The sequence below is a fragment of the Mobula birostris genome, chromosome 6 (genome assembly GCF_030028105.1).
Source record: "Mobula birostris isolate sMobBir1 chromosome 6, sMobBir1.hap1, whole genome shotgun sequence".
Lineage (NCBI taxonomy): Eukaryota > Metazoa > Chordata > Chondrichthyes > Myliobatiformes > Myliobatidae > Mobula > Mobula birostris.
Genome location: NC_092375.1, coordinates 44,653,236 through 44,680,299, shown reverse-complemented (window position 1 = coordinate 44,680,299; position 27,064 = coordinate 44,653,236).

Below are 27,064 nucleotides of genomic sequence, written 5' to 3'. Positions count from 1 at the left end.
ATTGACTTCTCAAACTTCTGCTAATGCCCCACCTCCCCCTTGTATCCCATCCATTATTTATACATACACACATTCTTTTTCGCTCTCTCCTTTTTCTCCTTCTGTCCCTCTCACTATACCCCTTGCTCATCCTCTGGGCTTTTTCCCCCCTCCCCCTTTTCTTTCTCCCTTGGCTTCCTGTCCCATGATCCTCTCATATCCCTTTTGCCAATCACCTGTCCAGCTCTTGGTTCCATCCCTCCCCCTCCTGTCTTCTCCTATCATTTTGGATCTCCCCCTCCCCCTCCCACTTTCAAATCTCTTACTAGCTCTTCTTTCAGTTAGTCCTGACGAAGGGTCTCGGCCCGAAACGTCGACTGTACCTCTTCCTAGAGATGCTGCCTGGCCTGCTGCGTTCACCAGTAACTTTTATGTGTGTGGCTATGGGTAAAGCCTAGGTAGTTCTAAGGTAGGGACATGATCGGCACAGCTTTGTGGGCTGAAAGGCCTATATTGTGCTGTATGTTTTCTCTGTTTCTATGTTACTAAGATTTGGAGGATGCAATCATCTTAAGCATTGTATGAAAGTAGTCCATTTTCCACACTGATTTTGTTCATTTACAGTCAATCATAAGAACAGGGCAGATGAATTCCTCCATCAATAAATATTTGGAACTAATACACAGTTCCATAGTACTGTAGAGTTATTGGAAGTGTTCTAATTTGTTCCATATTTCATTTGAATGTATAAATTGTTATTCAGTTAAGCAGTAATTTGTCCTTCTAATACCTTTTAACTATATCAGTGAAACTTCATCTAATTGGGGCAGCTGCTTACTTGGGCCAAACTGTACTTGTTCTGATCTGTCCCAATTAACCAGAATCCATTGTACTTCAAATTGTAGGCCAGACACTCTTCTAGAGATTGGAGAGCGTCTGTTGAGCTTGCAGTGTCCAGGTTCATGTATCCATTTCTTACGGGTCTCTGCCCATGTTGGCATTGAAGGAAACGAGGAGGCAGACCTTCCAGCAAGCAATCACTAAAAACTAAACACAGTGGTGCCTTTGCATAGGGGGAGGTGAAAGCCATTGATAGAAAGTCTATTTGATCACTGTGTCAAAAGAGTTGAGATAAGGCATTTATATAAAATTCAGAGGACAGTGGGAACTCAACTAGGAGATGGGTATAACACGTGGGAAGAAGATTTACCTACACATTTACGTGTTGGACATACTAGGTTGAATAATTCCCTGTTCAAAACTAATATGCATGATATGGACATTTGTAAGGAGTGCATTTGTCAAGAAATGGTGCAGCATATATCGTTTGATTGCAGATCCTATGAGTTGCAACAGAAGCATCTAATTGCTAAAAGGAGATCTTTGGGACAGATACAGTTTAGCATGCATAGCGTGTTTCGATATCACTGCCATTGTAATGTGCAGAAGTATGTATCAGTCTTTCTGAAAGGTATTAGCCTTTTTAATATGAGTTTTTCTTTGGTGGGGAGGGGGAGTTAAAGTGGATGTACTTCCTGACTCTTTGCTCCACACTCCAGCTCAATAGGTGGCGGTAATGCGCCATGCGTTGGTCTGCCAACTGCCATTAACTTTACTGGAAGAAGAGGTTCAGACCAAACATCAGAATGGGTAGAAATGTGCCCTAAGTGATTTTGATTGTAGAGTGAATATTGGTGCTAGACGAAGTGGTTTGTGGTATCTCAGAAACAGCTGATCTCCTGGGATCTTCATGCGCAACAGTCTCTAAAGTATACAGAGAATGGTGCGAAAAAGGAAAAAAAATCCATTGAGCGAAATTTCTATGGGTGAAAAAACCTTATTAATTTGAGAAGTCAGAGGAGAATGGCCAGACTGGTTCAAGGTGACAGTAACTCAAATAGCAATGGATTACAAGAGTGGTGTGCAGAAGAGCATCTCTGAACACACAACACATTGAACCTTGAAGTGGATGGGCTACAGCAGCAGAAGAGCTTGAACATGCCTTCAATACCTAATAAAGTGGTCGCTACGTGTAAATGCGAATGATGAAGTATATTGAAATTTGAGTGAAGTAAATGGTAAAGAGGCCTCTGGAAAAGTTACATTTGTGCAGGTTTTTATAACCAAAATGAACTTTAATCATAATAAAAAATAGATAGTTTACAAAAATAAACTCTGGTTTTGTTTTTTAAGTCCCACTAGCATGAATTCCAATGCCTGACTGCACATTGGTATAATATTACTGCCTGACTACATAGTTCAGTCTACCTGACATTCAATGAAAGTGCTCGAGAAATTCACTGGCTGCAATATTTAGCACATTTTTAGCCATAATATTCAGTGGCCTCATGTCTATTGACAATGGGATATCTATTCCTATGTTTTGAGGAGGAAATGCAAAAGACTGAGTGGGAGTGCTTAGAAGTAAGCATATTTATTTATTTATGATGTATTTAATGATACAGCGCGTGTAGGCCCTTACTGCCCTTCAAGCCACGCCGCCATAGCAACCCCCAACAAACCCGAATAAACCTAACCTAATTACAGGACAATTGACAATGACCAATTAATCCACACGGTACATCTTTGGACTGTGGGAGGAAAGCAGAGCACCAGGGAAAACCCACATTTTCCTTGGGGAGGACGTACAAAGACTCCTTACAAATGGCGTCGGAACTGATCTCTGAACTCTGCCATCCCCAGCTGTAAGAACATTGCACTAACTGTTAGGTTACTGCGGGGCCCTGATCCCTGTTCATCAACACCAATCACTTAGAGTTTACAGAACGGGAAGACTCTAGCTGAATTTCTTTGTGCATCCTCTGTTCTTGGTGCTATGATTCTTCCTGGAGGCAAAGGAGGAAACATGTCAATTCTTGAATAAGGGCCTTTAACCCACTTCCACTGTTGCCTACGTCAATCAAAGTCACCGGATCATTGACTTCATTGCCACTGATGCCTTCCAGCGAGTTTCTGATGAACTTTGCCAAATAAATTTGGCAGAAGTTAACACTTTCTTAGCACTTTATTGAAGAAGGCTTGAAATTAATTTCCTTCCTTATGGAAAAAGATAAATAAAGCAAATGAATCTATTGAGTGCAAAGTTCCCAAATGTGCAAGAAGTAATTCATAGTCATCACGTAGTACTTAAAGCCCTAAATGAGAACCTTCATTCCTTCCTGAATTGTCATTAGTGAGGAACACATGCCAAAGCCAATCAGTATATCTTCCACAAAAATCTTTGACATGAAGGTTGATGTTCCAAATTATTTACATTTAACATGTCCCAGTGGTGCAACCATGACTAGTAGTCAAGGCTATGTTTACCATGTAATCATGAGTTAACCCTAACACGGCTTCCAAGAGGTTAACAGCAGATGTAGTGAGCTTCCTAGAATTCAAAAAGTGCAATGCAACTAAAAAAGCACTCAGAAGTGTCATGTTCAGTCCTTGAATCAATCTCCTGCAGCTCTACAAATCAACACAATCATAACCATCAGAATCATTCTCACTCCTTGTGTATCACATAATATAGGAATGAAAAATAGTTGCTATTTTCTGCAGATGAGGGGGAGATTGAAGCCAATGGTAAAGGACCTCTATCTCCACATCGTGAGTAGGAGTTCAGAGCCTTTACGGTAATGGATTTAAACCAATTTAAAACCATTCAAGAACAAGCTCTTAAGACTAAAATCGAAGTGAGGCCTCAGGCCTGCTGGATGTTGATATTAGTCTTCCCTGTTAGATATGTGCCTTTTCACCCCAAGAACAATATATTCAAATATAATCAGTGAATTCTTGCTAAATTGTTTGGTTATGACATGGTTTTGCATTTGATCAGCATTGTCAAGTGGTAATCTTACAGCATTAAAGATGTTAAAGTTAAGTTTATTCATGTTTATTTGCATAAGTAAATAAATATTAATGTTTGACAATTTATAAAGATCGTTGTAAAGCATTCACAGTCGTAGAATCCTGTAGCACAATATCAGGCCCTTTGGCCAATCTAGTCCATACTGTTATTCTCCCGAGTCCCATCGACCCACACCTGGACCACAGATAGCCCTCCATACCCCACACATCCATGTACTTATTCAAACTTCTCTTCAATGTTGTAATTGAATCTGCATCCATCACTTGCACTGGCAGCTAGTTCCCCTCTCACACCATCCTCTGAGTGAAAATGATCCTCTCCATTTCCCCTTAAATATTTCACCTTTCACCATTAACCTCTAGTTCTGGCCTCACCCAACCTCAGTGGAAAAAGCCTGCTTGCATTTACCTGTCTATATCCCTCATAGTTTTGTATACTTCTATCAAGTCACCCCTCATTCTCCTATGCTCTGGGGAATAAATCCTAACTATTCAATTTTGCCCTCTAATTCAGGTCCTTGATTCTTGGCAATATCCTTTTAAATTTCTCTGTACTCCTTCAATCTTACCGATTTATTTCCTGTTGGAAGGTGATCATACCTGCACAAAATACTCCAAATTTGGCCTCACCAAATAATTCCTGGATTTTAAGAGTTAATCAGCAATATGCAGTCCTAAAAAATGTAGAAACAAATCTTCCATGGAAAAGTTCAGTTGCTATTTCTGGATACACTTACATGGTTAAGTTGCTATTGTGGGAATGTAAGCAATTGAGGCAATGTTAAAATAGTTCAAATTATAGGCAATTTGTGTAAAAGACTGTAAGTTTAATGGACAAAATAGGTTTTTCTGTGTCTCCTATGTTATTTTCCTTGTGAGGAATAATAGTATGAACATCTTAGAGACGGTACTGAATCACCATCTTGTATGAAGGCTCCAATGCACAGAGTCAGAAACAACGCTGCTCAGGGTTTTAGAGAGGGTCTGCTCCGTCATGGGCACAAGCCTCCTCACCGCTGAAGACATCTTCAAAAGGTGGTGTCTCAGGAAGGCGGTATCCATCATTAAGGCCCTCACCATTCAGGACATCCCATCTTCTCATAACTACCATCAGGGAGAAGGTACCGAAGACCCACACTCAGTGCTTTAGGAACAGCTACATTCCTCCCCCCCCCCCCCCCACCATCAGATTTGGACAATGAACCAACCTTTAAGCACCACCTCAACATGTTTGCTTTCTTTTTGCACTATTTATTTATACGTATATTTCTTACTGTGTCCTACAGTGATTTTTTATGATTGCACGGTAGTACTGCCACAAAGCAAGTATCATGACATATGTCAGTGATAATAAAGTTGATTGTGATTCTGATTGTAAGCAATAATTGTAATTGGTTTTTCACATCCACCAAATCTTGCTGTCAGCTATACATTCGTTAGATTGATGAAAAGTAGATTTTGTACAGGACTCTCATCTGCTACTCAATTAATTAGAGTTGGAGCAAGCTGAACAGAAAGCTATTTAACACCGTCTTAAACAAGCTATCCAGCGAGATGGCAATCCATATATTCTTACTACGTCAACTGAAGAAACAAAATTATGTGTTACCTGTCAAGCACAGTTAAATATGGTATCAATTAGCATAAAATAAGCAATAAGGGAAGGCAATAGGCCGAAGTTGAACAAGCACTTTAAAAGATGCATGTGCCAGGTGAATTCAACTCTTCCTCTAATGGCACAAGTAAATAGTCAGTAGCTGAAACGCAGACAGAAAGAGAATTTGTCAGGCTGATCCCAAAGGACAGCATGGCTGCTGAACATCTTTTGGCAGCGCAGCTTCGAAGGCCCTTTGTTTCTTTAACACAGTTTTGCCTTTAGTGAAAGGAACTCTTTTTATCTCGGAGATGCAGTGTAAGGTTAAAAGCATTAACGGAAAAATGGGAGGTTCAAGACTACTTATTATTTGTCATTTATCAGGGATATTCTTCAGCCCTGACTTAGCTTGTCTGGATATCAGCTGTCATCAACAATCATAGGGAAGAGCTAATAACTTCAATAGTAGCAATAAACAGACAACATTCAAATATTCTCCAAGGAACACAGACGCCTCCGGATGTGCTGTCAATATGAGTACATTCAGAATTGCATACGAAAAACATCATCACAGTTCTTAGCTTCAAACTTGACTATACGTTGCAGCATATAAAAAATATCTTTGCACTTAATTGTCACTTAAGAATCAAGTGTCAGGAAACAATATCAGTGAACAGGTTACAAGTGTGTGGCTTAATAAATATTGAAGAGTTAACAAAACGGCTACAATAAGATAGCAAGTAGAAGAATAAAGGGAATCTAAATTTCCCATTGATTAGCTCAGTTGTCCTACTTTTACAGGGAAGTTGCAAAAAAGTTTTATGCAAATATGGAAAAAAGTGGCTAAAGCAAAAAAGATCAATGGTCTTATCTATTACTCTAGAACAAGATTTGCAATAAACCGATTTGGTTTAGTAACTCCGATCAGCGAGCAGAAAATATGAAATTCTGGAATTTAAGCCAATTCTGAGAAGGATGATTTTACACCTGAAACCTTAGTTCCGGTTGTACGTGAAGTTACCATTTTTGGCACATCACTGAAATCGATGTCACAATTTATTTTCCTGCCATTACTTTTCAAATTTTCAATGCTTTTAAAGAGTAATAGAGTCCAACATTAAATATTCAAAAGCTTCCACAAATGCACTTTTTTAGGTATGTTCAGCTTACTGTGTGCAAGTGATTGTTTGATTACATTGATAAATGTTAATTTTTATATCAATAAAGAGATTTAAATGTGGAAGATAGCATAAATCCCATTGTTCCCCTGGCCCTAGTTATCTTTATTGATTTCCACTTGTTGCGTGCTGGGATTTAAAATCTGTTGAATGTTAATGCAATTTTCAGGAACTTTGAACAACTGACTAATAAATTTTCACAAAAAATATGATGCACGAAGTTCAAAAGGCAATGAAATCAATCAAAACACTTCTTAATATGCACCTTTTCTTTAAAACCAGTCACTTGGTGATAAATGAAATGCTTGTGTTGTAACTTAATGGGCCAGATGGCCGTCTGCTTCATGAAGGAATTTGAACCTAAAACTGTACAATTCTCAACAAAATCTAAGAACGTTTTTAAATGTGATTTTCTGCTTTCATCTGTTGGATTAATTTGTTTATCACCGTAAGTATGTGGAGGATCTGAACCAGAAAGTCATTAAAACTGACAGATTTCAGCCCCACAACTGCATGACAGTGTCCACAGTTTACTGAATATGGGTACGCAGTGCACGGGATTACTTGCCACCTGCCTGGATGAAGAATCTGAAACACCAAAGAAGCCTGGTGCCATTTGTAAGACGTGATTTTATTGTCAAATGATATTGATTGTGCAGAGTCTTTGCCCCAAGGTTGGGAATCAAGAACTCAAGGACATAGGCTTAGGGTGGGAGGGGAGAGATTTAATAGGAACCTGAGGAGCAACTTTTTCACTCAGATATATATGGAATAGGCTGCCAGTGGAAGTGGTTGAGTCACCAGGACAGCTACTTGGATAGATAAGCTTTCAAAGTGTGTGGGCCAAAAGTAAGTAAGTGGGATGAGCTTAGATGGGATTCTTGGTGGGTATGGACCAGTTGAGCCAAGGATCCCGTTTCTATGATTCGATAACTCTAAACCATTCTGTTTCTTGCTAAGCATCTGTGAACTGTGAAACTCAGTGCCACCCTAGTCATCTGATGATTTCGACCCCTCTCCCTCAAGCAAATTATCTCACCCATTTGCATCAATACTTCACGTACCTTGAGGGCTATTGATGATGTTACACAGTCTTTTGCCATGGGTTCCCAGAAATGACACAGTTCCTATCCCAAAACCCGCAGCTAGCTCCACGCAGAATGTCAACTCCAAAGTTACAGGATAGTCTCTACATTAAGACAATTTTCACTTCTCTCTTCAGCCTGTGAGCGCACCATGTTTCCAATCAGGGAAAGATTATTCTTGTAGTGTACAGGATCGGATCTTCACATCACACACTAACAAATCTTTCTTCAACCCAAAGACATTAGAAACTTCATATCCAGCTAGATATCAAGCTATTTAAACAGGAATAAAATGTGACAAGTTCACCAAGAATGAAAATTTGGTCAAGATTTACAAACAGGACGATGGTATTTATTGTGGAACAACAAACTGGGCACTCTTTCTGCTGTGGCCCTACATAAACACCCTATAGCATTGTGGAAGTGCCTACGCCTGAGGGACTGCAGTGAAGTGCCTTCTCCTGAGGGATAGCAAGAAATGCGTCATCACCACCTTCTCAACGGCAACAAGAAATGGGCATTAAGTTCTGGATTTAATGATTCCCACATCTTGTAAATGAATAAAAGCAAGAGAGATTTATTCATTTATTTTATTTAGAGATGCAGTGTGGAACAGGCCCTTCCGGCCCTATGAGCCACAACACTCATTGGCTCTCCTATTTAACCTTAGCCTAATCTCAGGACAATGTACAATGGCCAATTAATCTACAAACCAGTACGTCTTTGGAATGTGGGAGGAAACCAGAGCACCCAAAGGAAGCCCACGTGCTCATGGGAAGAACATACAAACATCTTACAGACTGCGCCGGAAGTGAACTCTGAACTCTAACACCCCGAACTGTAATTGGCTTGCGCTAACCGCTACGTCACCATGGCGCCCAAAATCATTGCCCAATAAACTGTAGAATATTAGTAACTGTTCATGCCATGGATTGATATTATCCTTTGTTTATTATCATTTCCTTTATATCTTGCTACTTATTTCACCAGCTTTATTTATTGAACTATGACCAAAATATGCTTGCACATTGTGACTGTGCTTACTTTTCTTATGTTACAATGTCCCTGAAAGAAAGAACCAGTACTGTATCAGAATCAGGTTTTATTATCGCTGATATATGTTGTGAAATTTGTTGCTTTGTGGCAGCAAGGCATAAAAAAATTACTATAAGTTAACAAAAAATAAAATAGACAAATACTGCAAAAGAGGAAGAGAAAATCAGTGTTCACGGGTTCATGAATCATCCTGAAATCTGACGGTAGAGGGGAAGATGTTGTTCTTAAAACATTCTGAGTGTGGATCTTCAGGCTCCTGTACCTTCTCAGTGAAGTCAGTAATGAGAAGACAGCATATTCCTGATGGCGAAAGTCCTTAATTCAGTACACTGTCTTTTAAAGATGTCCTTGATGGTGAGGATGGCTGTGCTCATGAAAGAGCTGATTGAGTCTACATTCTTCTGCAGCTTCCTTGGAAGAAATTTGGTAGATTCTTTGATGAAATACCAAATTTCCTCAGACTCCTAATGAAGTACAGGCTTGGGGACACCTTCTTCATGATATTGGGCGCAGTATAGATCCTCCGAGATGTTGATGCCAAGACATTGAACTGTTCACTCTTTCCACCACTGCCCCCCTCAGTAAGGATTGGTTTGAAGTCTAATGACTTGTTCTTCAATAGACAGCTTACTTATACCTGTGCAGTGTCACAAACAGCAAATTAATTAACCTGTAAGAATTCCAATAAAACCACTTAAACACTGTTACACCTTTTGGGTTTACTTAGAGATCGTATGAAGAAAAAGTTGCATTTTACTCTTTATGTATATGCTGAGCGTGGTTAGGTTAATCATCTTAACTCAACCTGATCATTCGTTTAATGGCAAATTCATAAGAGTCTTTACATGTTCTCAATACCAAAGAAACATGAATGGAAACACAAGGTCCTGCATATGCTTACAGGCAAACTCTGCTTGATCAGAATTCTACTGTATAAAAATTTACAGAAACAACAGAATTCAGTAAGATATTAATAAATAGTAAAAAATCAAACATGTTATAATCGGCTGACAACTAAAGGAAGGTAGATTTCTAAACCCCTTTATACTTCATTGAGTTTGGAACACTGTACCACAAATAGTGATTGTGGAAGAAAAGCGGTTCATGTTCATACTACAAGTTAAAGCTGGATAACCTTGAAGTCTAAGAACATTAAAAGAGTATGTGGACTATAAAACATCTCCGACTTTGAATACTATATAGCGAGCAGCGAGACATTCCATTGAGGCCAATTACAAAATATATATTTACAATACATGAACAAAGACTTCTGTTTGATTTTGCATTTCAGTGTACAGTGGTTATCACCTCACTTTACTGTGCCAGTTCTCATCAATCAGAGTTCAAGTCCTGCTGCTGCATATACAGAGTCTGTATGTTCTCCCCTGTAACCATGTGGGGTTCCTGCAGGTGCTCCACAGTTTCCTCTCACATTCCAAAGGCAAATGTTTAGGGTCAGTGAGTTGTGGGTGTGCTGGCAGCATGGCAAACTTCTGGGCTGCCCAGCACACTCCTCACTGATTGGATTTGAAGCAAACAATGCTCATTTCACTGTATGTTTCAATGCACATGTAACAAATAAAGTTCATCTTTATCTTTAGTATCACTCTATCTGTGAGACTGAAACGAAATACTATTTATGCTACAGGTTTCGAAGCAAAGACTCACTCGCTTTAAGCCAAATACACTGGGTACTAAGTACTCTCCAACAAAGGTACGAATGTCAGAAGTTCATTTTATTGTTAAAGTATGCGCACACAACACAACTCTGAAATTTGCCTTCTCCAGATAGCCATTAAATACAGAAAGCCCATGGGCGTAGATGAAAGAAAAGATAGTAACTCCCTCCCCCCCCCAGCAGCATGAAAAGGAAATGAAACACAACTTGAAAACCCAATCCACCCTCCCCCACAGCAAAAAACAGCCACCAGCCCTACGCATGACAATCAGAGCCCCTCATTTGCAGAAAAGAACAGCAACGATAGCACCAACCCCCAACCCCACCCCCACACATAGACAAAAATTAACAGATCAATTAATAAATTAATCCCACGAGAAATGGAGAAAAATTATTCTAATTTGCTTTGAGCAACATCAGAATGATTGATTCCAAGTGCCAGTTATTCTGCTTACCCATATCAATAATTACAATGTAAAGTATTTCAGTAATTTCTTATGTTCGGAAGTAGAAATTTAGTTTCAGAAAACAATGCTAAGTGACTTTCAAGTAGCTCATGCACTCCAGTAATCAGTGTACATCTATGCTTTTAAGGTAACTCATCTTTGGTTAGTGAGAACAAACTAGAAGGAAAATGCACAATTTCAGCAATATTCAGAATAGAATCTCATCAATTTATTAGAGGGGGAAATTAAGAGGTGACTGAACTTAGTAATCATGAAGTATGTAAGTATGGTAAAGATAGCCTGGTGATGTCTTGCATTTGTGCATTTATATTACAGTCAGTGGCCACTCAAGGTCTTCTCGTAGCCCATCCACTTCAAGGTTCAACGCTGAGGTGCTCTTCTGCACACCATTTTGTAACATGTGGATATTGAGTTACTGTTGCGTTATTGTCAGTTTGAACCACTCTGGCCATTCTCCTCTGACCTCTCTCATTAACAAGGCATTTCCACTGGCAGAACTGCTGCTTTTTGTTTTGTGCACCATTCTCTGTTAACTCTAGAGAGTGCTGTACATGGCAAAACCAGGAGACCTCAATGTTTTAATGCATCAAGTTGCTGCCACATGATTGGCTGATTAGATATTTGCATTAACAAACAGGTGCACAGGCGTATCTCATGAAGTTACTACTGTGTGTGTAGGAAGTAAGAGCATTCACCTTAAATAAATTGTACAGAAAATGAATATAGATACATGTGAACAAATTATGGATTAGTAGAATGAGAGTGCAACTTTCCCCATACCAGAGTGGCAGGGCATAGGAGTTAGAAAGAGGATTAGGATACTTGGGCCTCGTGCTTGCAGGTGAATCATGTATCACTTTAACTTATACACCTTCATGCACAAGGATGTGCATTTTTGTCCAAACGTCAATGCGTTTCTATCTCCCTCTTGATTTAAAAAACACCATATTTCTATAGTTTATATATAGAAGATTTCACATATCTCTACTTTAAATTCCGCATTAAGCAGTGTTGTGGGAAGATTGGCATACTAATTTCAGCAAATATTTTTGAGGTTATTTATATATTCCCAGGAAGCTACTAGCATAGAAAATCTGTAATTGAGATTGGACAGGAAATTACATGCTGTCGCAGAATTTATAGATTGCAGCTTGCTAAAAATTGTATTTTTTTTGTAAGGCAGCAAATAGTTCTTCAAGCTGTTCAACACTGCATAAACAATCTGATAAATTCTCTGGTAGATCTCTCAAAATTCTGATAGAGAAATAGGAGCAAGGGGAAGGAGCTTAGCTTGTAATGGAACACCACAGGACCTTTAATGAGTTGCCCAACGTAAATGTCGTGAGCAAGATGATGCACACCTGGGCATTATATAAGGTGTTTAATGATCTGAGCAAATCTGTGAAGGTAAGAAAATTCATATTGTTTTAGGATGTTAAACGTCTATGATAATACCAATTACCTCCCGCTGTAGAGTCTTGAGTCATTTTCAGTGTTTGTCACTGACTGCACATTTAGCACAGGGTGCATATTAACAACACATCCTTCCTCTGCAAGCACCCTCTCATTTATACCACTTACCCATTTGGGCCAAAGTAATCCTGCTATTAAATGTGACTGCATGCTGACATCCTAACTGATCATAATAATTGCCACCATTCACTTTAACTCTAATTGCAGAAGATGCCAGCTCATAACAAAAGAGAGAGAGAGAGAGAGAGCAGCATTGATGGGAAGAAACAAAAGAGAGTGACAGGAAAAAGGAGGACTTAACTAAAATCAACATCAGAATGTGAAACAGAAGCTCTGCTAATCAGGCCCAGATTAGTGAGGTGAAATTATACTCATCCTATTTTGATTTCTCCTCTCTTTTCCTTTAATCAAATACACCTGCTGGAAATCACAAGAACATCTTTATAAGTTTGCTCCTCTTTTCCTTCTGAAAGTATATTAGGTGATAGCAATGCAGGCAGAGTGGTCTTGGATCCGTAATAGTGCACAGTGTCAGCCATTCTATATCTCTTAAAGATCACTCCATTGTGTGAAATTCAGAATGTAAGAAAGATGAGGAACTAGTCAGAGCTGAGAAGGACTCTATTCTTTTGGACCTGTCAGCACTGGACTAATATCTACTGTAGTACCTGCCAAGACAATCCGTTTTCATTCTTTCCAAAACAACACCATTATTGTGTCAGAGAGGCGACCAGATCTTTTATTTCTCCATGCTAATATTCATTTGATCCCCTCCCAGGTACACTCTTCCTACATTCCATTTCCCATCAGGCTCATTGTATTCACAAGAGAGTCTGCAGATGCTGGAGATCCAATGCAACACATACAAAATGCTGGAGGAACTCAGCAGGTCAGGCAGCATCTATGGAGAGGAATAAACAGTCGACATTTCAGAATGAGACCCTTTATCAGGACTGGAAAGGAAGGGGGAAGTCACCTGAATAAAAAGCTGGGGGGATGGAAGGGGAAGGAGGACCAGCTGGAAGATGATAGGTAGAGCCAGGTGGGTGTAAAAGGTGAAGTGCTGGAGAAGAAGGAATCTGATAGGAGAGGAGAGTGGACCATAGGAGAAAGAGAACAAGGAGGGGCACCAAGGGAAGGTGATAAGCAGGTGAGGAGAAGAGGTCAGAGGCCAAAGTGGAAATAGAAGGGAGAAGGGAGAGGGAAAAAATTACCAAAGGAGAAATCGATGTTCATGCCATCATGTTGGAGGTTATATGAGGTGTTGCTTCTCCATGTTGAGAGTGGCAAAAGAGGAGGCCATGGACCAACATGCAAGAACAGGAATGGGGAGAGGAGTTAAAATGGTTAGCTACTGGGAAATTCTGCTTTTAGCAGATGGAGTGGATATGTTCAACAAAGCGGTCACTCAGTTTATATTGGGTCTCACTAATGTAGAGGAAGCCACATCAGGAGCACCAGATACAAAAAGTGACCCCGACAGATTCTCAGGTGAAGTGTTGTCTCATCTGGAAGAACTGTTTGGGAACCTAAATAGAGGTAAGCAAGGAGGTGAATGGGCAGGTGTAGCATTTCTGTCGTTTGCAGGGATATGTGTCAGGTGGGAGATCAGTGGGGAGGGATGAATAGAAAAGGGAATCAACGGAGGGAGCAATCCCCGTGGAAAGCAGAGAGTGGGGTGGTGGGAAAAGATGTCTTTGGTGGTGTGATCCTATTGCAGATGGCGGAAGCTGCGGAGAAGATGATGTGTTGGATGCAGAGGCTCATGAGTGGTAGGTGAAGACAAGAGGAACTCTACTCCTGTTAAGGTGGGGTGAGCGTGAATGTCCAGACAAGGGCTGCGTCAATGATGGATGTAGGGAAACCCTATTCCATGAACATTTCTTATCCTGAAAATTGAAGTGGTGGAGGTGAAGGAACTGAGAAAGCAGAATAGCATTTTTACAGGAGACAGTGTGGGATGAAGTATGGTCAAGATAACCACTGTCATAGATAGGTTTATAAAAGGTGTCGGTAGACAATTTGTCTTCAGAGAATGAGTTAGAGAGATCAAGAAAGGGAAGGGAGGTGTCAGAAATGGACCAAATGAATTCAAGGGAAGAGTGGAAGTTAGAGGCAAAGTTGATGAAATTAATGAGTTCAATGTGGGTGCATGAAGTAGCACCAGTTGCCAATGTAGCACTGCAAGAGTTGAGGAGAATTTCCAGGGAAGGATCCGAACATGGACTGTTCCATGTAGCCAATGAAAAGGCAGGCATAGCTGAGGCTCACACAGGTGCCCATGGCTACACCTTGAATTTTGAGAAAGTGGGAGGGGCTAAAGGAGAAATTGCTGAGGATAAGGACCAGTTCTGCCAGATGGAAGAAGTAGTGGTGGAGGGGAATTGATTTTGTTTGTTGTTGAGAAACAAATGGAGTGGAGAGCTTTGAGGTGCTCTTGCTGGAGGATAGAAGTGTATAGGAACTAGACATCCATGGTGAAAATGAGGTGGTCAGGGCCATGGAACTGAAGGTTGCTGAGGACATCGAAAGCATGTGTGGTGTCATAGATGTAGGTGAGAAGGGACTGAAGCAAGCGAGCTAGGATAGAGTCGAGGTACGTGGACACGAGTTCAGTGGGGAGCAGAGAGGCAATGGGCCCACTCACACAATCAGGCTTGTATTACTCATTGTATTTCCCTCTTCACTTCCAGCTTGCCCCAGCCTTCCTATTGCTTCTCCTACCCATTCAGCTTCTCATCATGGAACACCTGCCTTCTGTCATTTCTCAACGTTCTGCCATTACAATTTGCTTTCTCATAAATCCCATTCCCTATTCTCCTTCACCTTACCTCAGCACAATATGAAGATAAACAACTTCAGGGTGCTCAGTGTTTCTCCTACAATCTTCTCTCATGGTGACCTCGCTGCAGAGTCATTATGTCATCATGCTATCTCTGTCTGTGCTTTGTGGCATTCCAAGGACTTTCAAAAAAAAATCTTTATCTCCTCTTAAAAATCGAAATTCCTAAATAACAAAAGGCAATGAATATTTTAGTAGGTGAAGTATCTTGATGTTACAAAGAACTACAATGACATGTAGTTCTCTGGTTATGTAAGGCTGGTTGAGTGGCATTGCAACAACAACTTTGCACTCAATAAGAACAAGGAATTGATCGTGGAGATCAGGAAGGGGGAGTTGATGGAACACTCATCAGTCCTCATCAAGGGATCAGCTGTAGAAAGGGTGAGGAGCCTTGAGTTCCTGGATGTCAACATCTCTGTCAACATCTCTGAAGATCTATCCTAGGCCCAATATATTGATGCAATCATGAAGAAGGCACATCAGAGGCTATATTTCATTAAAAATTTGGAAATATTTGATATGTCACCAGGAACTCAGGCAAATTTCTACAGACATACCATGCAGAGCATTCTGACCAGTTTCATCACTGTCTGGCACAGAGGAGCCACTGCACAGGATCGGAAAAGGCTGCAGAAAGTTGAAAACTCAACCAACTCCATCATGGACATCCTCAGAGGGCAATGTCTGGAAAAGGCAGTGTCCATTATTAAGGACCCTCATCACCCAGAACATTTCCTCTTCCCATTGCTACCACTGGGGAGGAGGTATAAGAGCCCAAAGATACATACTCAGTTTTTTTGTAACAGCTTCTTCCCCTTTAGCATCAGACATATTCCCCCATTATAGGCACAGGAAGAGCTTCTTCCCTGAGGCTGTGACACTGCTGATCCTCTCATCACAGCGCTAAGCAGTATTGCATCCGATTTGTACTGTCTCAGTACTTTTATATCTGTGTGCTGTAGCACTTTTTTTATTCGCAGTTATTTTGTAAATAACATTATTCTTTGCACTTCTGGTCAGATGCTAAATGCATTTCATTGGCTTTGTATCTGTACTCGGCACAATGTCAATAAGGTTGAATCTAATCTAATCTAATCTAATTAAGGACCCTCACCATCCAGGATGTGCTCTCTTCTCAGTACTGCCACCAGGAAGGAGGTACAGGAGCCTAAAAACAGACACTCGACGTTTTTGGAACAGCTTCTTCCTATGGGTCACAAATCCATGAACACTAACTTTTTGCAATACTTTTTTTATATTTCCTATTGTAACATATTGTTTTTATAAAGTATAACGCTTTATTTCTGTCACAAAACAAATAAAATTCATGACATATGGCAGTGATAATCAACCCGATTCTGATTCTCAACAATTTTAATTGAGAAAAGTGCACAATCACAAAGAAGGTACATAATATTAAATGCAGCTGGGAAAGCAATCTAAAAAACTTCAATATTAATAATGGTGAAAGGCAGTTATCCCTCTGAATGAGGAATAAAACTGAAGATCCAAATTATATGTTTGTGCTACAGCTTTAATTAAGAATTTAATGTGTGCAATTTTGTTTGTTCAGTTAGCACAACTAGAAAAGGTTCCTAAATCCCATAACTCTCCAAGACATGATCAGCCATCTGTAATCAATAATAGATTGAATACCAATATAGAGATTTTTTTTAAAGTTCAGAATTTATCTTTATGTAGAGCCTGCTACGACTCCATTCATTCCAGAATGCTTCACAAGATGATGAAGTTCTTTTGTACTGAAATCAAAAAACCAGCTGGTAAAGTCCCACAAATTGATAAACACACAGTTAACTTGTGTTTGGTGTTTATTGGTTACTGAATAGGTTTTCAGCAAATCAGCTGGTATTTTTAAATAATACTGTGGGATTTCTGAAATCTACATGACAGGGCATACTTAATATGTTAGAGGTTTAATGTCTTGTTTAAAAGTTCACAGACATATCTGATAACACATGGCTTACTCAATATTGAATTGAAGCTTCATTTAGGTTCTGTTGTTTATGGAGTAGAGCTCGAAACTACAACCTTTGGTCTCAGAGCTTAGAGTGTGATCACTGTGCCAATGCGGAAAGTTTTACTGGACTTTCTTGTACTTTATGTAGTTTTTTATTCAACAGTATTTTCCCCTTTTCCTGTAGATAACAAATTATATTGGGCTGTGGTATCAAGAGCCCAGGTAAAGCTTTATCTATCATTTGTTATGTGTAAATTTAAGCAAAGAAGTGCGAACTTGCAATTAAATCTGACTTTACTCCAAACTATCATTTGTTTTTGGACAGCAATGAGTAACTTTAAACCACTCTGATTGAACACTGAAGCCAACTGTAACAGCCTACAACCATTTTGTCTAAAGTCCATCAACTGCAGACCAACTAGGGCTGGTATGAGATCTTTCTGTGTTGCTTCCATAGGATCATATAGTTACAGAAAATACATGACAGAAGGAATCGTGCTTCTCAGTGGTCAAAACAAACCTCTTCACCCTATTCCCTTATTTATTTACTGCCACAGATAATGGATCTTCAAGTACTGTGCAAATTTGATGAGGATTTCTGCCTACACCACACTTCTTAGTGCTGCTGGAGCTGACAGTCCCATGGGAAGATAGCTTGGAAGAGGTCTTTGAAAGGAAGCTCTCCAAGTACACAGGACTGGTCAGCAACTGTCAGCAGGCTGGATGGAGAGCGAGGTGTCTCCCAGTGGAGGATGGTTGTAGGGGATTCGCAGCCCGTTCCTTAGTTAGAGTCTTCAGCATTTTGGGCATCGAGGGAGAGAGGAAGAGGAGAACCATCCCGCAGTACCACCGATGCGGCAGGGAGGGCCTCAAGGTGGCTGTGGCTCAAAAGAGGGGAGCCATGGAGTCATAAGTAGCTAGCCATCTGGACACAAGCTGGGGTCTGATCAGCCCTGGCTGGGTCACCTGGAGGAGGTTGTATGATGTTGAAAGACCCGAAACACCCGATGATTCCAGGAACATCACTGAAGATGTGTCCAGAAACATCAGTAGATGTATGTACACAGTTTAGACTGAGAGTTTCAGACCTGGACCACTCCCTGGAAAATAAAGCTTTCATGCTTCCACCATTTACTCTAAATCAATGCCCTTAGTTTTTGACCCCTCTGCTAGGAGAAACAAGTCCTTCCTACTTATTTTGGCCATTTATAATTATACGTACCTAAATAAGTCACTCCTTAGCTCTGTTCCAAAGAAACCAATTTTGGCTGATTGATTCTGTCTCATTACTGCATTATTCCAGCTCCACGGGTCCTTGGAAATCTCCCATGTACTTACTCCAGTGAAATCACATTGTTCTTGTACGTAGTGACGAGTGCAAGTCAGTACTCATCTGTGTGCCAACTAGACGTATACTTTTCTGGCATAATGTCCTTGCTCTTATATTTTACGCCTCGACTAATTAAAATATCACTCGTATTAAAAATTCATGTTATCGATCTGTCCTGTTACATTTAAAGATAAGAGAACATACACTTGAAGGTTCTACTGTTCCTCAGCGCAATTCAATATCCTCCCATTTATTTTGTGCTCTCTTAACTTATTTCACCTTTCTGTCACTTCAGATTTCTTCATATTAATTTCATTAACTATTTTGCTCCTCAATTGACTGGAGACAATTTGTATCTAACTAAGGTTCTAAGTAAGTTTCTAGTACATTGTTTTTCTGAGGGTACTGCCAGTCTTCCTGATAACTACATCTGCATGATGTTGCTCAAGCTGCAGCTCCTTAGAGATCGTGTTAAGGAACGGGGAGCTGCAGCCCATGAATTTTGGCTCATATGGGAGAATGAGGTCGTGATAGATAGGAGCTACAGGCAGGTAGTTACCCCTAAGTTGCAGAAGGCAGGTACCTGGGTGACTGTCAGGAGAATGGGCAGGCAGTGCAGAGTATCCCTGTGGCCATTCCACTCAATAACAAGTGCACAGTTTGCATCCTGTTGGGGTGTATGTCCTACCAGGAAGAAGCAGCAGTGACCAGGGCTCTGGCGCTGACTCTTGCTCCGTGGCTCAGGAGGGGTGACAGAGGAGTGTGGCAGTGATAGGGGATTCCATAGTCAGAGGAGGAGACAGGAGATCCTGATGATTCTGTGGGCATGAAAAAGAAACCCGGATGGTTCTTGGATGGTCCCAGATTTTGCTCCCGGGAGACGGGGTTATCTCAGATCAGGTCCACAGCATTTTAAAGGAGAGTCTGAACAGCCAGAAGTCATGGTACATATTGGTTCCCGTGCCATAGGTAGGAAATCAGAGAGGTCCTGAAGACAGAATAGAGGGAGTTAGGCAGAAAACTGGAAAGCCGGACCACCAGGGTAGTAACCTCTGGATTGCTGCCTGTGTCATACGCCACTGAGGGAAAGAGTAAGATATTTGACAGGTGAATGCATGGCTGAGGAATTGGTGCAGAGAGCAGGGTTTCAGATTTCTGGATCATTGGGATCTCTTTTGGGAACGTATAACCTGTACGAAAAGGATAGGTTACACCTGAACCAGGGGAGACTGATATCCTTGTGGGCAGGTTTGCGAGAGCCATTGGGGAGGGTTTAAACTAATTTGGCAGGGAGATGGGAACCAGAGTGGTTGGGCTGAGGATGGGGGAGTTGGTGCGTAGTGAGATTGTGAGGAAGGAAAAGCAGATGATAGGGCAAAATCACAATCAATTGGATCAGTTGAATTGTAACGGGGGACAATATCAAAAAAGGGTGATGAATAAAGGACTGAAAGTGCTAAATTTGAATGCACGCCGTATACAGAGTAAGGTAGATGATCAGTTAAAGATTGGCAGGTACAACGTTGTGTGCATCACTGAATCATGGCTGAAAAAAGATCACAGTTGGGAGCTTAACATCCAAGGATATGCATTGTATCAAAAGGACAAGCAGGAAGGCAAATGGGGAGGGGTGGCTTTGTTGGTATAAAATGAAATCATATTCTTAGAAAGAGCTGACATAGGATTGGATGATTTAGAATCTTTGTGGGTAGAGATAAGAAACTTCAGGGGGCAAAAACATCCTGTTGGAAGTTATATACAGGCCCCAGAACAATAGCCAGGATGTGGGAAACAAATTATAATTAGAGATAGGAAAGGCATGTATACAGCTTGTGGTTGAGCCCACCAGGCAAAAGGCAATTCTGGATTGGGTGTTGTGAAATGAACCAAATTTAATTAGGGAGCTTAAGGTAAAGGAACCCTTAGGAGAGCGGCTATAATGTGATAGAATTCACCCTGCAGTTTGAGAGAGAGAAGATAAAGTCAGATGAATCAGCATTATAATGAAGTAAAGATAATTACAGAGGGATGAGAGAGGAACTGGCCAAAGTTGATTGGAAGGGGACACTATCATGACTGATGGCAGAACGGCAGTGGCTGGAACTTCTGGCATCAATTTGGATAGAGGCATCCTGAAGATGAAGAAGTATTCCATGGTATTACAGAAAAAAATATGTGCGTGACAAGGGAAGTCAAATACAGCATGAAAACAAAAGAGAGCAAAAATCAATGGGAAGTGAGAGACCTGGGAACCTTTTAAAAACCAGCAGAAGGCAACTAAATAAACTAAAAGGAGAGAAAAGATGAAATATGATAGTAAGCTAGGCAATAAAAGAAGATGCCTAATTTTTTCCGGATATATAAAAAGTAAAAGAGAGGTGAGAATGGATATTGGACCACTGGGAAATTATGCTGGAGACTTAGTAATGGGGGACAAAGAAATGGTGGACAAACTTAATAAGTATTTTGCATTCGTCTTTACTGTGGAAGACACTAGCAGTATGCAGGAAATTCAAGAGTGTCGGGGCAGAAGTGAGTGTATGTGCTCTTTCTAAGGAGAAGGTGCTTGGGAAGCTGAAAGGTCTGAGTGTACATAAATCAGCTGGACCAGATGGACTACACCCCAGGGTTCTGAAAGAGTTAACTGAAAAGATTGTGGAGGCATTGGTAATGACTTTCAAGAATCACTAGATTCTGGAATTGTTCCAAAGGGCTGGAAAATTGCAATTGTCACTCCATTCTTTAAGAAAGAGGGGCAGAAGAAAGGAAATTATAGGCCAGTTAGCCTGATTTCAGTGATTGGAAAGATGTGGAGTCCATTATGAAGGATTATCAAGGTACTTTGAGGCACGTGATAAAATAGGAAGAAGTCAACATGGTTTCCTTAAGGAGAAACCTTGCCTGACAAATCTGTTGGAATTCTTTAAGGAAATAACAGACAGGATAGCAAAGTGGATATTGTTTACTTGGATTTTCAGAAGGCCTTTGATAGGGTGTTGCACTTGAAGCTGCTTAACAAGAAAAGGCCCCTTGATATTACAGTAAAGGTATTAGCATGGATAGAACATTGGCTGACTGGTAGGAAGCAAAGACTGGGCATGCAGGGGGCTTTTTCTGGTTAGCTGCCAGTGACCATTGGTGTTCCACAAGGGTCGGTGTTGGGACTGCCTCTTTTCATGTTATCTGTCAATTATTTGGATGATGGAATTGATGGATTTGTGGCCAAATTTGCAGATGATATGAAAATAGGTGGAGGGTCAAGTTATGTTGAGTATGCAGGGAGGCTGCCGAACTTAGACAGATTAGGAGAATGGGCAAAGAAGTGGCAGATGGAATATAGTGGAGGACAGAGCATGGTCATGTACTTTGGTAGATGGAATAAAGGAGTAGACTATGTTCTAAACAGGGAGAAAATTCAAAAATCAAAGGTGCAAAGGGACTTTGGAGTCCTTGTGCAGGATTCCCTCAAGGTTACGTTGCAGGTTGAGTTGATGGTAAGGAAAGCAAATGCAATGTTAGTATTCATTTCAAAAAGACTAAAATATGATGCTGAAGGTTACGTTGCAGGTTGAGTTGATGGTAAGGAAAGCAAATGCAATGTTAGTATTCATTTCAAAAGGACTAAAATATGATGCTGAGGCTTTATAAGGCAGTGGTTAGGCTACACCTGGAGTATTGTGAGCAGTTTTGGGACCATATGTCAGAAAAGATGTGCTGGCATTCTAAGTTAAAATATTTTACAGAAAGTGTGAGAATGAGTACGGGGCTTCAGTGGAACCCTTCTGCAAAAGCACACTTCAAATATTACCTTTGCTTCCTGACACTAAGCTAATTATAGATCCAATTTACCAGTCTCCATTGGATCCCAGGGGATTTTACTTCCATGACCATGTAGGACCTTGTCAAAAGCTTTGTGAAAATCTACCTAAATTAATCACTTGATATTGTTTTGGTAAGTCACCCCTCAGTCTACTAAAACTGCATTTTAAAAACTTCCTCCTCACTTACCTTTGACCTTTTCTGATTATGTTAAATCTGATTGAATTATAATTGCTGCCATACAAATGCTCTGCCAATGATATGCCCTTCACCTGCTCAGATTCATTTCTGAAACTAAATCCAAAATGTACAGCCCCACACTGCCCCCAACCCACGCTCCTGTCGAAGTTTGTTATATACCAGCTGAAAAATGTCTCATGAATTCAGTTTAGTAATCTTATGCTCTCTGTGCCTTCTACACAGACTGTCTCCAGTTATTATATGGGCAATTGAAATAGCTGACAATTGTTTTACTGTTAATTTTGCATGGCATCAATTTGCTGCATCTTTGCCCTTGGACTGTTTGGAGATGTTGAGAGAAATTGCTCATTTTATCTTTTTTAGCTCAAGCAATCCAGCCTCCTAATCTTATCATGTGTCCGCATTTATGATTATTTCTTAAAGTATTATTGACCTCCACCCTACTCTTTTATTGGTTTATCCAGCTTCCCTGAAAACGCTGTCACCAGGATTATTAGATCTCTGTCCTTCCCTCTTTAAACTACATTCTATAATAACTATAATATCACACTTGCATAGACCTCACTTACCATATTCCTCTCGTTAAGTGCAATCCATTAGCACAGCCAGATTCTTTTCTGAATATTTTATCATCTTTGTTTTATTTTCTCTTCCACCTCTTGTTAAGCAAATTTTTAACCAATCAAAATACTGAAGGGGTTACAATCATCATCATCATTATGCGCCAGTGTCGTATGATGTGGGCGATCATGGTCTTATGTCCATTTGTCGTTCTTGGCAAATTTTTCTGCAGAAGTGGTTTGCTATTGCCTTCTCCTGGGCAGTGTCTTTACAGGACTGGTGACCCCCAGCCATTATTAGTGCTCTTCAGAGATTGTCTGCTTGGTGTTGATGGTCACATAAACAGGGCTTGTGATATGCACCAGCTGCTCATGTGGCCATCCGCCACCTGCTCCCATGGTTTCACGTGACCTGATCAGGGGGCTAAGCAGGTGCTACACCTTGCCCAAGGGTGACCTGCAGGCTAGCACCTTACACCTCCTTTGGTAGAGATATATCTCCACCCCGCCATCCAGGGGCTATAATGGGGAGAAATAAACATGTTTTAGCAATTTAAAAAAATGCATGTGGGCATCAGTATAAGCAAAATTCAAAGATGTTATCTGGTGCTAACAGTTATACATTGATCAATTTAAAGAACCTAGCCTTGTTTTTCAAATTACATCTTCTGGTTGACAACATATGGTAATATAGATAGGTGAGAATTCCAGAGTTGCTTGTTAAATGATTCATCAACCTGTACAATATGTAAAATCCTGCAGGCATCTCGCTAACTTCTAAGTACCATTCAGACTGTATTGCCAGGATTCACACGCATCACATTTGTACTCACTGTCAGTGTAGAACTATTTATTTTAAAAATTCTGAAACACTGACGATCTTGGTACGTCTTAGTCTCCATCATTCTCTTTCTTCTTCTGCCTTTTGTCTTTACGCTTTTAAGTCTGCATCTTTCTTCCTCTCATTTCCTTTTCCTGGAGCATTTTCTTTCTTCTATCTTCCTTCCTTTTTGCTTTGGTGTTGTCATCTTATTTATGCAAATCATCCCTTTCACTTTCCAATGAATGCAGCTTCCAATCAATATTTATATTCATTTCCCCCTCATTTTAAACCTCAAGTGGTATCAAATACCCTATGCAAAATTCTCTTAAAATCTTCAAGCTGTGGACTAGGAGCTGTGTAATAGCTAAGAAAACTAACAAAACCAGCTTAAAACTTCCAAGGATTGTGAAGATGAATGTTATTCCAGTGCCCTCTATCACAGACACTCCCACAGATCCGTCATCCTAAAGAACCACCTGCCAACACAATCTCACCTCGGTTTCTGGAGTCTATGAACATGTTTCACTTCCATGAAATGGAAGGTTTATTGAACATAGAACATAAAACCGTATAGCACAATACAGATATTTTGGCCCATGATGTTGTGTTGACCTTTTAACCTACTCCAACAACAATCTAACTCTTCCCTCTACGTAACCCCCCATTTTTCTGTCATTCATATACCGGTCTAAGAGCTTGTTAAACGTCCTTACTATATCTGTCTCTACCACCATCACTGACGGGCCATTCCACACAATCACCACTTTCCGTGTAAAAAAACTTACCTCTGATATCCCCTCTATACTTCCCTTACATCACCTTAAAATCATGTCTCCTTGCATAATCCATTTCCACACTGACCAAAAAGTATCTGGCTATCCACACTATCCAAGTCTCTTATCATCTTGTACATCTCTATCAAATCACATCTCATCCTCCTTTGCTTCAAAGTAAAAAGCCTTAGCTTGCTCCAACTACTGTATCTTCATTAGACATGCTCTCTAATCCAGGCAGAATCCCGGAAACTCTCATCTGCACCCTCTCTAAAGCTTCTACATCCTTCTTAGAATGAGATGACCAGAACTGCACACAATATTCCAAGTGTGCTTTAACCAGGGTTTTATAGAGCCCCAACATTGTTGATGTCCATTGTTCCTTTATCCCCAAAGCCATGCAAAATCAGTGGATGGATGCAAAATATTTTATACCAATGAAAAACATTAGATCTTCTAATATTTCCTTATAACCTGGAATTAAGACATTGTGGCTCAGCTTCATGACCCTTCACTGTGCCAGGATTTCCCAATAACCAAAGCTGAATGCAAAGGATGAGTTGTGAACTGAGCTGAGTCTTAATCAGGTATGGGGAGAATATGGGGCAATACGGGGAGAAAAGATGTGGTACGAAGGAAAGCTAGCCAAGAATATAAAGTAAAAGCTTCTTTAGGTATGTGAAAAGGAAAAAAATTAGTTAAGACCAAAGTTGGGCACTTGAAGACAGAAACGGGGGAATTTATTATGGAGAATAGCAGACGAGTTGAACAGATACTTTGGAACAGATACTTCACTGGGGAAGACACAAACAATCTCCCAGATGTAATAGTGGCCGGAGGACCTAGGGTAATGGAGGAACTGAAGGAGATTCACATTAGGCAGAAAATGGTGTTGGATAGACTGATGGGACTGAAGGCTGATAAATTCCCAGGACCTGATGTACTGCATCCCAGGGTACTTAAGGATGTGGCTCTAGAAATCATAGACACATTGGTAATTATTTTCCAATGTTCTATAGATTCAGGATCAGTTCCTGTGGATTGGAGGGTGGCTAATGTTATCCCACTTTTTAAGAAAGGAGGGAGAGAGAAAATAGGGAACTATAGACAAGTTAGTCTGACATCAGTGGTGGGGAAGATGCTAGAGTCAATTATAAAAGATGAAATAGCGGCATATTTGGATAGCAGTAACAGGATCGGTCCAAGTCAGCAAAGATTTATGAAGGGGAAATCGTGCTTCACTAATCTTCTGGAATTTTTTGAGGATGTAACTATGAAAATGGACAAGGGAGAGCCAGTGGATGTAGTGTACCTGGACTTTCAGAAAGCCTTTGATAAGGTCCCACATAGGAGATTAGTGGGCAAAATTGGAGCACATAGTATTGGGGGTAGGGTACTGACATGGATTGAAAATTGGTTGGCAGAAAGGAAACAAAGAGTAGGGATTAACGGGTCCTTTTCAGAATGGCAGGCAGTGACTAGTGAGGTACCGCAAGGCTCGGTGCTGGGACCGCAGCTATTTACAATATACATTAATGATTTAGATGAAGGGATTAAAAGTAGCATTAGCAAATTTGCAGATGACACAAAGCTGGGTGGTAGTGTGGAATGTGAGGAGGATGTTATGAGAATGCAGGGTGACTTGGACAGGTTGGGTGAGTGGGCAGATGCATGGCAGATGCAGTTTAATGCAGATAAATGTGAGGTTATCCACTTTGGTGGCAAGAACAGGAAGGCAGATTACTATCTGAATGGAGTCAAGTTAGGAAAAGGGGAAGTACAACAAGATCTAGGTGTCCTTGTTCATCAGTCACTGAAAGTAAGCATGCAGGTACAGCAGGCAGTGAAGAAAGCTAATGGCATGTTGGCCTTCATAACAAGAGGAGTTGAGTATAGGAGCAAAGAGGTCCTTCTGCAGTTGCACAGGGCCCTGGTGAGACAATACCTGAAGTATTGTGTGCAGTTTTGGTCTCCAAATTTGAGGAAGGACATTCTTGCTATTGAGGGAGTGCAGTGTAGGTTCACTGGGTTAATTCCCAGGATGGCGGGACTGTCATATGTTGAAAGGTTGGAGCGACTGGGCTTGTATGCGCTGGAATTTAGAAGGATGAGAGGGGATCTGATTGAAACATATAAGATTATTAAGGGATTGGACACGCTAGGGGCAGGAAACATGTTCCTGATGTTGGGGGGAGTCCACAACCTGAGGCCACAGTTTAAGAATAAGGGGTAAACCATTTAGAACGGAGTTGAGGAAAACTTTTTCACCCAGAGAGTTGTGGATCTGTGGAATGTTCTGCCTCAGAAGACAGTGGAGGCCAATTCTCTGGATGCTTTCAAGAAAGAGATAGT